At 43.6% G+C, this 13,789-nt stretch overlaps 1 long non-coding RNA gene across 2 annotated transcripts in view; it reads right to left on the reverse strand.

Moving 5' to 3' along the window:
- Positions 1 to 13,445, reverse strand: part of LOC135508676 (uncharacterized) — a 242,342-nt gene extending 228,897 nt beyond the window's left edge. For both annotated transcript variants that reach the window (XR_010450837.1, XR_010450836.1), the window contains exon 1: positions 13,368 to 13,445. This is a non-coding gene — a long non-coding RNA (uncharacterized LOC135508676). The remainder of the gene's footprint in view (positions 1 to 13,367) is intronic.
- Between the last annotated feature and the right edge of the window lie 344 nt (positions 13,446 to 13,789).

Below are 13,789 nucleotides of genomic sequence, written 5' to 3' on the forward strand. Positions count from 1 at the left end.
TCCCTCCCAGTCAGACAGACACAGAGGGGCTGGCATGCATGAGCTCTGCCCCGCCAGGCGAAAGACAGGAAGGGGAGATTTCTCTGATCTTGATCCTGAAGTCAGATAGGCCTATCCACCAAGATTGTGTGGGATTTGGTTTCTTAGAAGCAGGGATCTGAATGGAGCAGGAGAAGAGGGGCCAGGTCTCTGGACTGTGGTCCTGACTACAGGCTGTGCATGCTGTGTGATGGAGAGGGTAGATGGGAGAAGTGTATAATGCTCTGTCTCTCTCTCGAATCAGGATACTAGTATAGGGCCTTAGGCTGATGGCACAGTAATGATGTTTGATGTTGATTCGCAGTGACTCATGAGAAAGGAACAGTCCTGATTTACTGTGGTATCTTCCAATGTAGTGTCCCTAAAGTGTGATGTTTTCAGATTGCTAAACACTGTTTGTGCTTTATTCATGATGAAGGTGCCTCCTAAGGTTTGACTTGTATCGCCATTTGTTTCGTCAAACAGTCCCCTCATAAAACTGGCAGGGTGCTTTGCAACTTTCCACTTTGCTATCACTCCAGAGTATCTCTGCTAAGTCGTGAGAAAGTGATGACATAATGAAAAGAGACAGAGAGAGAGTGTGTGTGTGTGTGTGTGTGTATGTGTGTGTGTGATACTATGACAGCCTTGTCACTTTGTCATCTAGCTCCAACCCTCTGATGGGGTTTCCATGGTGCCCTGAGAAGTTGGCTCCAGTCACGCCCCAGCTGGAAACACAAACATGTCAACAGATATATAAATCGCTCTCATAATCAAGACGTGTCTGCCTCGGAAACTTCAGTCAGCTCACACAAGATCGAATCCCCGAGCTGACAAGGTAAAAATCTGTCGTTCTGCCCCTGAACAAGGCAGTTAACCCACTGTTCCTAGGCCGTCATTGAAAATAAGAATTTGTTCTTAACTGGCTTGCCTAGTTAAATAAAGGTAAAAAATACCCCCACAGCAGACCCAGATAGAGACAGATCACAGAAAAAAATCAAAACACCATGGCCTTTGTTATCTCCTCTCTCCAAACAACATGATTCATTGGCACTGTTAGGGTTCTTATTGTTGGCTGGGGAACCAGAAGCACCGCTGCGACAAATGCTTATTTCATCACTGTACCACACACAAATACACCACACACACACGTACTCAAACACACACACATTTTCACACATACATACAATCACACAAACAGGAATGCACACATCCACGCACGCACCCCCAAACACACATCTATGCACGTGCACACACACATCTATAAACACACACGCACTCATGCACACACTATTGTTACCAATCCCTTTTGATATGTATGAGCAGCAGTCACGTTGATCATTCTCCAACAGCTTGAGCAGGTGGTAGCTGCTACTATATTCACCTCTCTGCAGGTGCTTTTCCTCAGGCCTGATTGGATAATCATACCCCTCCCACCCCCTCCCTCATTAAAGCAGCACCACCTGTCAATCATTTTTTATGTATTTTTATATTTAACCTTTATTTAAATAGGCATTATGATCATGACTCAACCCCTTCTTCTTCAACCACAGTCAGGTGTGTATGTCAATCGGCAGGTCTATAAACACAGGTGTTTTCCCGTCTAGACGGTGGGTGGTTGAATGGGGGGCTTGGAACAGTCAGAACAGTCAGTGCTAGAACAGAGTGATACACCTCTCTCTACTTAACCACAGATGAGATGAGCACTTGCCACTCCACCACTTTCATTTAAAGGCATAAAATCAGCTCACGTTCTCATAAACAGTCAGGCTAAAAAGCCCTTATCAAAGGCAGGGTGTTGTGAAAGAAATCCTTCTGACGAGTGATCCAACCCCAGACAAGCGTTTCACAGTATTAGCAACAATGTAGTGGAATTCCCTCCTGATCTAGTCTACAATGTCTATTTTTCTCTGCCGTTCTTATAACCCATTACTTACTAGGGCCTGGATTATTTTTTGGTCAGGCAAAACTCCAGTCACTATTCTTCATACTGATTCTAAAGATCAAAGATGCACCGTGTGATTATTTAACTTTATTCTATACTATGTTAGAATAATTATATACACTTGAAGGGACAGAAATTCCAAAATATTTTAGCAATGCCCTTTTAATTTTAGCAAAGGTGTTTGTTCGTGCCGAGGTGAAAAGGCACTCGACACTTTGAAGCAATGACAGATCACCAAGTCCACACTACTTCAAACAGCAAGAGATATCAACTAAAACCGGTTAATAACGTTATTTTACGCTCTAGGCACTTTTCCAGTCCCACAAAAAAATGCAACAAAGCGCCTATGCAAAGCCCTCACTCTATCGCTTCAAAACCTATTCCGGTGTCTGCCTGCCAGCTGACACTATTTGCCAGTGTGTTTGCATGTGTAGGCTACCGGCACATCCCCCTCTGAAGCTTAGGCTACTGTAGCCTACTGATGTTACAAGCGTGAATAAAAAAAATAGGGAGAGATTTTTAATTAGAGAAGAATTGATTTAACTTTTTCAATACTAAGGATAATATAGTTATCATGTTTCACATTGGATTTACTAACTACAAAAAGGTAAGATGTGATTTTAATTTTGGTGCCTCTCTGCACACACAAGCTTGTTAGCTAATTAGCTATCTCTGGTCCCACGGAAAGCGAACTATCGGAAGTTCAAAGACATTAAAAGTTCCTCCACAGAAGCCTCTCCTCCGTAGAATTAATTCTGTGGGCCTAATTCAGATAATGCATGTCATAACAAGATGCCTAGTGCTTGAGGCCAAGCGTCCTCCTCCACCCTCTCTCACTCTCTCCCCACCCGTAAACCTTCAGTCACATTTCAGGCCTTACACTTGTCTATCCATTGCTCATGTAAAAAACTACAGCTTGCCCGCTCCATACCAAGCTGCTCTATCCGCACTAATTGGTGAGGTTTATTTTCGAGGTTTAAAGAGGAACAGAAAGGAACTACATAAACCTGTACTTTTTTGGGGTTCGAACTGGATCAGAACTTTATTTTGCAGGTCGGAACAGGAACTTTCAAAATAAACTTACCAAAACGTATTAATTGTGTTAGAAGCTGTTAAAAAAAAAATCTGTCAGAATTTTCAGCTTCAAATTAGAGATGGGAGTTAAACATTATTTTTAGATTCCGTGTGAGGAAAGTAGAACTCTGATAAGTGTCGGGAGAGGAAATATTCTCAGCTGTAGTCCTGACAAGTCAATCCAAAACACAACAAAGGCTGCTGCTCTGATCTGGACTGATACGGTCTGTCCCGTCTACAATCCCTTGACTGTAACCACAGCGATATCAGGGGGAGGAAGTGGACATGTTATTGTTCGACTGTAACCACAGCGATATCAGGGGGAGGAAGTGGACATGTTATTGTTCGACTGTAACCACAGCGATATCAGGGGGAGGAAGTGGACATGTTATTGTTCGACTGTAACCACAGCGATATCAGGGGGAGGAAGTGGACATGTTATTGTTCGACTGTAACCACAGCGATATCAGGGGGAGGAAGTGGACATGTTATTGTTCGACTGTAACCACAGCGACATCAGGGGGAGGAAGTGGACATGTTATTGTTCGACTGTAACCACAGCGATATCAGGGGGAGGAAGTGGACATGTTATTGTTACAAGTTCAAATACTTTTGGTGGATGACACATACAGAAGACACACTCGCACACTACAATACAAACTAAAAGTTGTGGTACACACCTGCTGCTCGCTCACATACGCACACACAAACCCTGTACCCTGTACTCATTTGCATACTCACAAAGACTCAAATGCATCTTAACATACACACAAGCTAAGACAAATGGACTGAGATGCAAAACGGTACATGAAAAGGCATAGTTAAGCACGCAAATATGTACACGCATTCAAAAAACAGCAATTGAGACCCAGATGCACATTAACAAATGCTCTCACACAAATATACTCATGTATCCACTCACTCACTCACTCACTCAGCCTTTACACACAGAACTGTAGTTGCAGCCTGTGCCTTTGGCCCTGGCAAGGCTCCACCCTGGGCTCCTGCAGCAGAAGGAGAACAGACCTGTCCAAACCCAAAAGACAGGAATGTCCAACCCCACCCAAGATAAGCAGGTTTTTCACTAATAGCAACGCACAGAGCACAGCCCTGGGAAACACCAGGGCCAATCACATGCAGAGAAAACACAAGATGAGGTGCTTTGCAGCTTTTTACATGCCTGGGTTCAGTCTTGGGTCAGCTCTCTCTTTAAAGGGACATTTCACCACTGCTCAATTTTACTATACATGTCCATTCATATGAAATTATTATATTAGATGTTTCATAATAAGTTAGAACTTCCTCACTAAAAGCAAATACGGTCTCACGGGTAGAAAGGGGCCAGCTACATTTCCTGGTTGTAAGCAAACCACAATATCCAGAATTCATATTTATTTCAGGACGCAGTACCGCTAGCTAACGTAACCAAACTAACTACCGGAGGCTAACGTGACTATGTGTTCTATTTAGTCCGATTCCGTCAACATAAGTAGAGGCGTCAACATAAGCACCAGGAACTAGTGTAAGTCTCCTTCTAAAATCATACTAAAGTCTACTAAATATTTCCCATGATGAGCAAATAAACATACTGGAGCAAGGCATAAACATGGACTGCGTCTTGTTGTCAGAGTTAGTGTGTTAATGTAAATGTAATGTAATGTTTACAAGTAGGCTACAACTTCTACTGTAGTTTTCTCTGCATTATGGAGGCTTAGTTGATTGTTCATGTAAGGCTTGAAGTCAACATTGGAGAAAAGGAGTTATTAGTATGGAGGCAATGGTGTGGGTGACTGACTGGTGACTGTTGGGGGTAGGTTTTGTTGTTTAGTATGATCTATTGACATGAGGGGTGTGGGTAGATAGAGTAGCTTGTTTGATTGTGTATTGATGGGGACAAAGTAGTAAAATGTTGTCTAATCACTGACTACTGTGTGTCCTACAGACTAACCCTGCTACTGATGACAATGAACTTCAAATCAAATGTCATGTTGTAGTAACAATGAAGTACTGTAACAATGCTGTAGTAACAACCTTAACCAACAATGCAGTTTTAAGAAAATAAAACAAAAAAAAGTAAGAGATAAGAATAACAAATCATTCAAGAGCAACAGTAAATAACAGTTGCGGGGCTATATACATTGAATACCGGTGCAGAGTCAATTTGCAAGGACACCAGTGTCGAGAGTAATTGAGGTCATATGTACATGTAGGGGGAGGGGGGGGGGGACAATACAGATATTCTGGTTAGCCATTTGATTAGATGTTCAGGAGTCTTATGGCATGGGGGTAGAAACTGTTTAGAAGCCTCTTGGACCTAGACGTGCTGCTCAGGTACCGCTTGGCGTTCAGTGGCAGAGAGGACAGTCTATGGCTACAGTGGCTGGAGTCTTTGACAATTTGTAGGGCCTTCCTCTGACACCAACATCAGGCAGTGATGCAACCCGTCAGGATGCTCTCGATGGTGCAGCTGTACAACCTTTTGAGGATCTGAGGACCCATGTCAAACCTTTTCAGTCTCCTGGGGGGGAATAGGTTTTGTCGTACCCTCTTCACCACTGTCTTGGTGTGCTTGGACCATGTTAGTTTGTTGGTGATGTGGATGCCAAAGAATTTGAACCTCTCAACCTGCTCCACTACAGCCCCGTCGATGAGAATGGGGGCATGCTCGGTCCTCCTTTTCTTGTAGTCCACAATCATCTCCTTTGTCTTGATATCGTTGAGGGAGAGGTTGTTGTCCTTGCACCACACGGTCACGCTCTGACCTCCTCCCTATAGGCTGTCTCGTCGTTGTCGGTGATCAGGCCTACCACTGTTGTGTCATCGGCAAACTTAATGATGGTGTTAGAGTCGTGCCTGGCCGTGCAGTCATGAGTGAACAGGGAGTAGCCCACAATATCTGCTATGTGGATAGAGCAGTCGTTTGAAAGAGTAAGACAATTTCAGCGAGACAACTCAAAGGCAAAATCCATTAAAGCCAAGATATTGGAATTCAATGCCCTTGACAATCAACCATTCTCTGTTGTGGATGATGTTGGCTTTCGCCGACTGGTCGAGCACCGGTACACACTACCAAGTGAGCTATTTTTCAGACGTTGCCCTACCGGAGTTACACAGTAATAGCGTCACTGCTATTAACTTCATGACATACATGCTATGGAATGCTGTTTGGGTCTTTGTGTGTCAAAAAAAGACAGTAGCACTGTCAAAGCTGTACAAAAAAAGTCTGTAAACAAGCAAACACCGGCCACAAACAATGTGTTTGTCACATCTGCTCCTGCTACTCCCTCTGGTGTTCATCCGGTGTCTTTCTTCTCTGTGTGATTGTGTGGTTGGAGACAGGTGTGCTGGAGTCAGAGAAAATCCCTTCCAGCTGCAACTCGTTCCATAATCAAGACCTCTACAAATACTCAGTCCTGCCACTTTCACTCTGCCAGATCGTAATCTCTGCTCATTTCCGCTCTGTCTCTGGCTCCTGTTCCACATTTCATCACCCAACTACCTACCTCTGGATTGTACTCACCATCACTACCTTGGATTCCCCTCAGGATCTGTTTACCCTGTTCTACTCAGCCAACTCCAACCTCAGTCTCCACAGCTGTTTTTTCTGCAACTCATCCGAGCTTCCCCGGGTCAGCACTCCATATCTCTTTGTGTAACAATAAATATTTTGTTTCATTCATCCCTATTTCCTCATCTGAGTCTGCTCTTGGGTTCCCCGGTGTCGCTCCACTTAACAGTGTTTACAATACCGCATTGGTGATAAAGCATAATTTGTTCGACCGCAACTTCTGGGGTAGCTAGCTTTAGCTTGGTACCTAGCTAGCACCAATACAACCAGCCTGAAAACAATGACCAGTAGGAACTGCAGTCATTTTCATTATTCTTAGCAATGATTTAGGAATCCTTATAAATATTAGCTAGGTTGTCACTTGTTGTTGAATTTAAATTTAGTTCATGAAAATAAATAGCTAGCCAGCTGCTTAACCCTGTTGCCCAAAGCTAAAGTTATAAGCAGCCAGCTAGCTTAATCTGGCTAGTGAGGCTCGACCGGACCATGTGTTGTGAAGCTAGCCACAATAAGGATTAGGCACAATAGTGGAATTTGCAGTTTGCCATTGACAGTGAATACATAGTAGTAGAATTATGCCCCAATTTATTTTGAAGGCTAACTGCAAATCCACTATTGTGGCTAATCCTTATTGTGCAATAGGTCGAAGCAGTGGGTGGTAAAGAAAGAGTACAAGAGGCTTGTCCACCTGGCTGTGGAGTGCAGAAAGGACCAGACAGTTGTCAACAAGGCGCCAGAGTCTCAACCCCCCAACCCAACAACCCTGGCCTCGTTACCATAATGCCAAAGCCTGCTAAACCAGCTGGCTTTACTCATTTCAAGAAGAGGTTCACCTGCTGAAGAACATTTTGGAACCTGCCTGGAACATTCAACCAACACAATATCCATATTCAGTTAGACTGATATTGTAATATAGTATAGTATGCTTAGTATGCTCACAACTGCATTGTGGTATAGATAGTGATCGCTTTTGTACGTATATAATGGTGTTTCATATAATATTTTTTAAAGTGTACAGACAAGTGACTTAATCATTCCTGCTGCATCAGAAACCAATAAAGTGTTGACTTCAACTTCTGGATCAATTCATTGTGATATTAATGAAATGTATTGGGATAAACTAGCTTTAGACTTACTGCTAAAATAATTGATGCAGGGAGTTGGTGTATTTCAACTTTAATTTGTTGGCAAGTAAACATGTTTCAATAAAACAATAGATTAGTCTGTCTAACTGAGGTGAATTTACACAATAGGTATGTTAATGTCTGACATACACCACATTAATAAAAGTATGTGGACACCTACTCGTTGAACAGAGTGAGCAATGAGCTGTCGCCCACTCTTAGCTATGATGTGGGCGTGCCCCAAGGGTCAATACTGGGGCCCCTCCTGTTCAGCCTGTACATTAATGATCTGCCTTCTGTCTGTACTGGGTCTGAAGTTCAAATGTATGCAGATGATACAGTGATATATGTGCATGCAAAGAGCAAGCAACAAGCTGCACAAGAACTCACTACTGTCCAGGTTTCAAAGTGGCTCAGTCACTCGTGTTTGCATCTCAATGTGGAAAAAACTGTTTGCATGTTCTTCACAAAGAGGGCAACAGATGCTACTGAGCCAGATGTCTATGTGTCAGGGAAGAAATCCAGGTAGTATCTGATTTTAAGTACCGTGGAATCATACTTGATTCCAACCTCTCTTTTAAAAAGCATGTGAAAAAAGGTCATTCAAATAACCAAATTCAACCTAGCTAATTTCCAATTTATACAAAATTGTTTGACTACAGAGGTAGCAAAACTGTACTTCAAATCTATGATACTCCCCCACTTAACATACTGCTTGACTAGTTGGGCCCAAGCTTGCTGTACAACATTAAGACCTATTCAGTCTGTCTACAAACAGGCTTTCTAAGTGCATGATAGGAAGCCCAATAGCCATCATCACTGTTACATCCTCAGAAAGCATGAGCTCCTGAGTTGGGAAAATCCTGTGCAATACACCGACGCATGTCTTGTATTCAAGATCCTAAATGGCCTGGCTCCCCCTCCACTCAATATTTTTGTTAAACAGAAAACCCAAACATATGGCAGCAGATCCACAAGGTCTGCCATGAGAGGTGACTGTATAGTTCCCTTAAGGAAAAGCACCTTTAGTAAATCCATTTTCTCTGTGAGAGCTTCCCATGTCTGGAATACACTGCCATCAGACACACATAACTGCACCACATATCACACTTTCACAAAATGCTTGGAGACATGGCTAAAGGTCAATCAGATATGTGAACATGGTCCCTAGCTGTGTGTTGCCGCTTTCCATGTTTGTTGTCTGTAGCTTGTGAGGTGTGGAAACACTTTGTTGCTTTTATGAATTTTGTCTTGCTGCTTTTTGTTCTATGTTGCTCTGTCTGTATGCTACGTCTTGCTTGTCCTATGTTGCTCTGTCTGTATGCTATGTCTTGCTTGTCCTATGTTGCTATTGTCTATATTGTAATTGTTTTTAATAACCTGCCCAGGGACTGCGGTTGAAAATTAGCCAGCTGGCTAGAAACCGGCACTTTTACTGAAACGTTGATTAACGTGCACTGTCCCTGTAAAAATAAACTCATGGGCATTAATATGGAGTTGGTCCCCCATGGTCCCCCATTTGCTGCTATAACAGCCTCCACTCTTCTGGGAAGGTTTTCCACTAGATGTTGGACCTTTGCTGCAGGGGCTTCCATTCAGCCACGAGCGTTAGTGAGGTTGGGCGCTGATGTTGGGCGATTAGGCTTGCCTCGCAGCCGGTGTTCCAATTCATCCCAAATGTGTTCAATGGAGTTGAGGTCAGGGCTCCATGCAGGCCAGTCAAGTTATTCTACACCGATCACGACAAACCATTTCGGTTTGGACCTCGCTTTGTTGATGGGGGCATTGTCATGTGGAAAAAGACAAGGGCCTTCCCCAAACTGTTGCCACAAAGTTGGAAGCACAGAATCGTCTAGAATGCCATTGAATCCTGTAGCATTCCCTTCACTGGGCCTAGTGCAAACCATGAAAAACAGCCCAAGACCATTATTCCTCCTCCACCAAACTCAAATGTATCTTAACATACACACATTTTGTTATGGGATCTTTCACATCTCCTTGAGTCATCAACTTCTTTGTGAGAGAAAGACGAAAACATGGGCAATCGTTGTGTACTGATGGAATTCTACTGTAGCAGCAAGGTGTAGAATGAGATGTCTTACAGACACACGTTAGCTAGCTAGCTACAACACACAGGTATAGTTACTCCAAAACTAATGAGTCATAAAGCCATAGTCTTTCCGTTACTCTCTGCCATTATCATCAAAACATTTATCAAGTTTTGCTCCTAATGAGAGGCACAGATGCTAGCTAGGCTAGTTAGCTAGCTAGCTATAACAGACTATAGTACATTTTAGGTATATCAAATACACAGCTAGCTAAACTTGGCTAGCTTGCCTTGCAGTGGTACTAGCAAGCCCCGATATGTCCGAATCAATCACGAAATTGTACTGTACAACACTGCTTTGTGTAAAAAGAGAGCTTATATTGCTAGCTAGCTAATAACAGCAAAATGACTTACTAATTTTTCATTTGCCCTCCTGAGTCCTGGCCCGGCTGGTCTAGGCTGCCGCTGCCACTGCTTGTTAGTCTCGCAATTATTTTTCCTTGCTGTCTCAACTCTTCTTCAGTGTATTCTGGATCAAATAAATAGGGTCGTATGTTCCTATGTAAAATAAAATAAAAACATGGAGGAAGCGGAATCATCAGAAGCAGCCATTGTAACTAATTATTTAGTAATCTCGGATAGACAGTGCATGGTTATATAGCTTCCGTGAACCTGTCAACTACTACCTCCACCATGTTGAGAAGACTGCCTTCAAGGGTGGGAACAAGGAAGAAGGGCTCCCGTCAGGCTGTATTCTTTACAAAGCCAGGGAAAATGAGTCGACCTAGATATCCTACAATGTCCTGGCAGATAGGAAAATTGTTGAGATTCCAATTGCTCTATTGGACAAGGACAACCATATCTACTAGGTGCTAGCGTGATCGTGCAATCAGCGAAACACAAAGGCCACAATAATTGCTACAAAACATGACTCAGTTTTAGATCATCAGACAGCAGGCTCAATCAACCAATGATGTCATTGGTTGAACTCTCCCAACAATTTTTTTATATATTTTTTAAATACAGCTTTAGTGCATAATTATGTCTGAAACACCCTCTCATCACTCATAATTATGTAGGAAGACTAGAAAAACACCCCAAATAGTGTCTTGTGGTGACATTTCCCTTTAAGGGCCAGCCATAAAGGCTGGTTATCTTTACCTCAACCCATACTCTTTTTGCCCATCAGACAGAGGGCATCACAGGAGGTTGGTGGCACCTTAAGTGGGGAGAACGGGTGTGTGGTAATGACTGGAGAAGAATAAATGGAATTGTATCAAATGCATCAAACACATGGGGCATTCCATTTGCTCCGTTCCAGCCATTATTATGAGCCGTTCTCATTGGCCTCCACTGGAGGGCAGGGTCATTGGGTATAGTGGCATTGCAGTTTCAGCCATGGGCTCTCAGCCCTGTTTCATTTAATCATTCCCATTACGTCTTTTAAACAACTATCCATCACTCAAACATCTATCCATCCCATCACTATCCATCAAACACCACTGTATACCATTACCAGGAGGGAAACACTAGAACAGGTACCAGTGGTGGGAACTCGGAAGGGGATCCCTCGACGTACACATACACAGACACTCAGAGAGATACAAATACACACACATACACACCAGGGTTGAGGTCAATTCCATTTCAATTCAGAAGGTAAACTAAATTCCAATTCTAGTGTACTTTCTGAATCGTCTGGAATTTAAAAGGAATTGACACCAACCCTGATACACACAAACTTGGACACACACACACACACTTCCTTTCTCTCGCATACACACACACAGTGGCAATCACAGAGTAGGACATAAGCCCTCAGAAAGGAATCGCTCCCAGCTTCACTAATGCAGCTCATAAATCACTTTGCGCGTTTGGGTAATGCTCCACTGAGGAAGAGTGGTGAACCAACCCAAGCCTGTACAAACCAAATCAGTTTATTTGCTGCTTACACTGATTTGTAAATTATAAAGCAGGTGCAGCGAAATTATTGTGTATTTAGCTCCAGCAGTGCAATAAATGTCTAACAGTACAATACTAATACACAAATAATGAAAAAGAAAAAACAAGAAACAAGTGCCCCCTTCCTCGGAAAATAACAGAATTCTTGATTCAATGTATTCTTTTGTCACTTCCTAAACTGAAATTTAATTGACCAGACCTGTGTGATGTTTTCCATGGGATTAGGGAGTCCCTCTTCACTAGTAGGATATATCACACACTGCTGGCGATAGCTCCACACTCTGCTCCAACAGCTCCACTAGTCCACAGACTACCATGCTAGGGCTGATGAAAAGACAAGAACCAAGGGTTCTGAAATCACATGGGAAATTAAGCAGGGCCTGGAGCACACTTAAATGCTCCAACACATACTGTATCAAATCTTAACTTTAGGGGGGGACACAAAAATTGATACAAGATCAAGATCTATGTGGCAATTTCCTTCTACCTATTTTTAACCCAACACTATAAGTAAGGTAAGAGAAAGTTTTCATTGGCATGGCACAAAAACATGCCTTGGCTTTACATGGTTGTTAGACACCTGGAGAAGAGTCTGACTGGCCATAAAACAGACAGTCTAGAACAAGTCTCCAAGGTATTTCTCACAGGCAGCCCTAGTCACACCACATACACCACCATGCCACTGCCCCCCAGTGGCCGAGGCCGGCATCACCTTCAGGCCGCCAGCGTTGTGTTGACACATGAGCACTCGGAGCGCTCTCAGGTTCCATCTCATTGACTCCTTAGATTACCACCTGGAGCAGAGCTGAGAGCTAAGAAGCCCTCAGGAGAGCTGTGTGTGGGTGTGTTGACAGTGTGTAAAGGTACCCATAGTACCCATGCACCTGCCCGGTAACCAAAGCCAACAAAACACTGCTTCCTAAAAAACACTCTGGCACAGCAAGTGACCAATTCAACCTGACATTGATTTCAGAGATATTGGGTAAACAGAAGAGTTGTATTAAGTCTGATGGCTGTGCCAAACACAGGAGACATGACGACAAAGGCAGATCTGAGGGATAGGCTAGCTAGCATAGCTCTACTGATGTTCCTGGAGCAACAGCTCACACACTGATTTACCCGGATGTTTCACCCAAAAGACTCAGACTAGGCCTACATAAACCGGCATCCGTGTCTCACTGGGCCATGCCTCTGTCGGACCTGCCCTCATTTGGGGCCAAGCACTGGGTACTTTCCAGCTAGCATTTACATATCAATGGCTAACTGAACATTAACACCTCAAAAAGCAAGTTTTCAATGATGCAGAGGTTGTTGATTCTTCTCACCAAAGTCTTTAGTGTCACACACCTGATGGAAACACAACACGAGAGCGGACGTTAACATAAAACTCTGGCGGCCCCTCTGGTGTGGGGATAAGTCTCAATGGAAAAGCAGCATTACTGACTGGAAGGGAGACTCGCACGGGTAAACCCACAACCATCAGTCTGACCATCCATCCAGACAAACATACGTTTAAGGGGGAGGAATGTGTGTGTGTGTGTGTGTGTGGGGGGGGGGGGGTACATGAGATGTTCTTTGGATATACAACACACCCATAAGCACAGGACACATTTGGACATAAACACACACCTATCTGTCTTAGGTAGCACTGGTTGTCTTCTCTCTGGTCCTGCTCCACGCTGGCTGGCTGCTGTCCACACCTTCCTAACAGGGACAAGAGCACACACACACATCAGTCAGTCATCAGTAACTCACATTAAACAAACAACACTCACTGTGTATTGAGTGTGTTTCACTGCCTCACTGCAATGAACTGAGCGCTCCCTTTGAGAGCTTGTTTTGATACAGTATCTGAGGCGGAGAGAAAGAATGAGAGAGAAAGAGCGCAAGAGATAGCAAGAAAGAGAGCTAGAGAAAGAGAATGCGAGAGAGAAAGAGAGTGAGAGAGAGGGAGAGAGGAGCAGCTGTGGGCCCTTCAGGCCATCTGGACGGCCTCCAAATACTAGGGCTGACCCCATTTAGTCGACTGGTCGATTGTTTGGTCGATAGGG

The sequence above is a fragment of the Oncorhynchus masou genome, chromosome 22 (genome assembly GCF_036934945.1).
Source record: "Oncorhynchus masou masou isolate Uvic2021 chromosome 22, UVic_Omas_1.1, whole genome shotgun sequence".
Classification (NCBI taxonomy): Eukaryota; Metazoa; Chordata; class Actinopteri; order Salmoniformes; family Salmonidae; genus Oncorhynchus; species Oncorhynchus masou.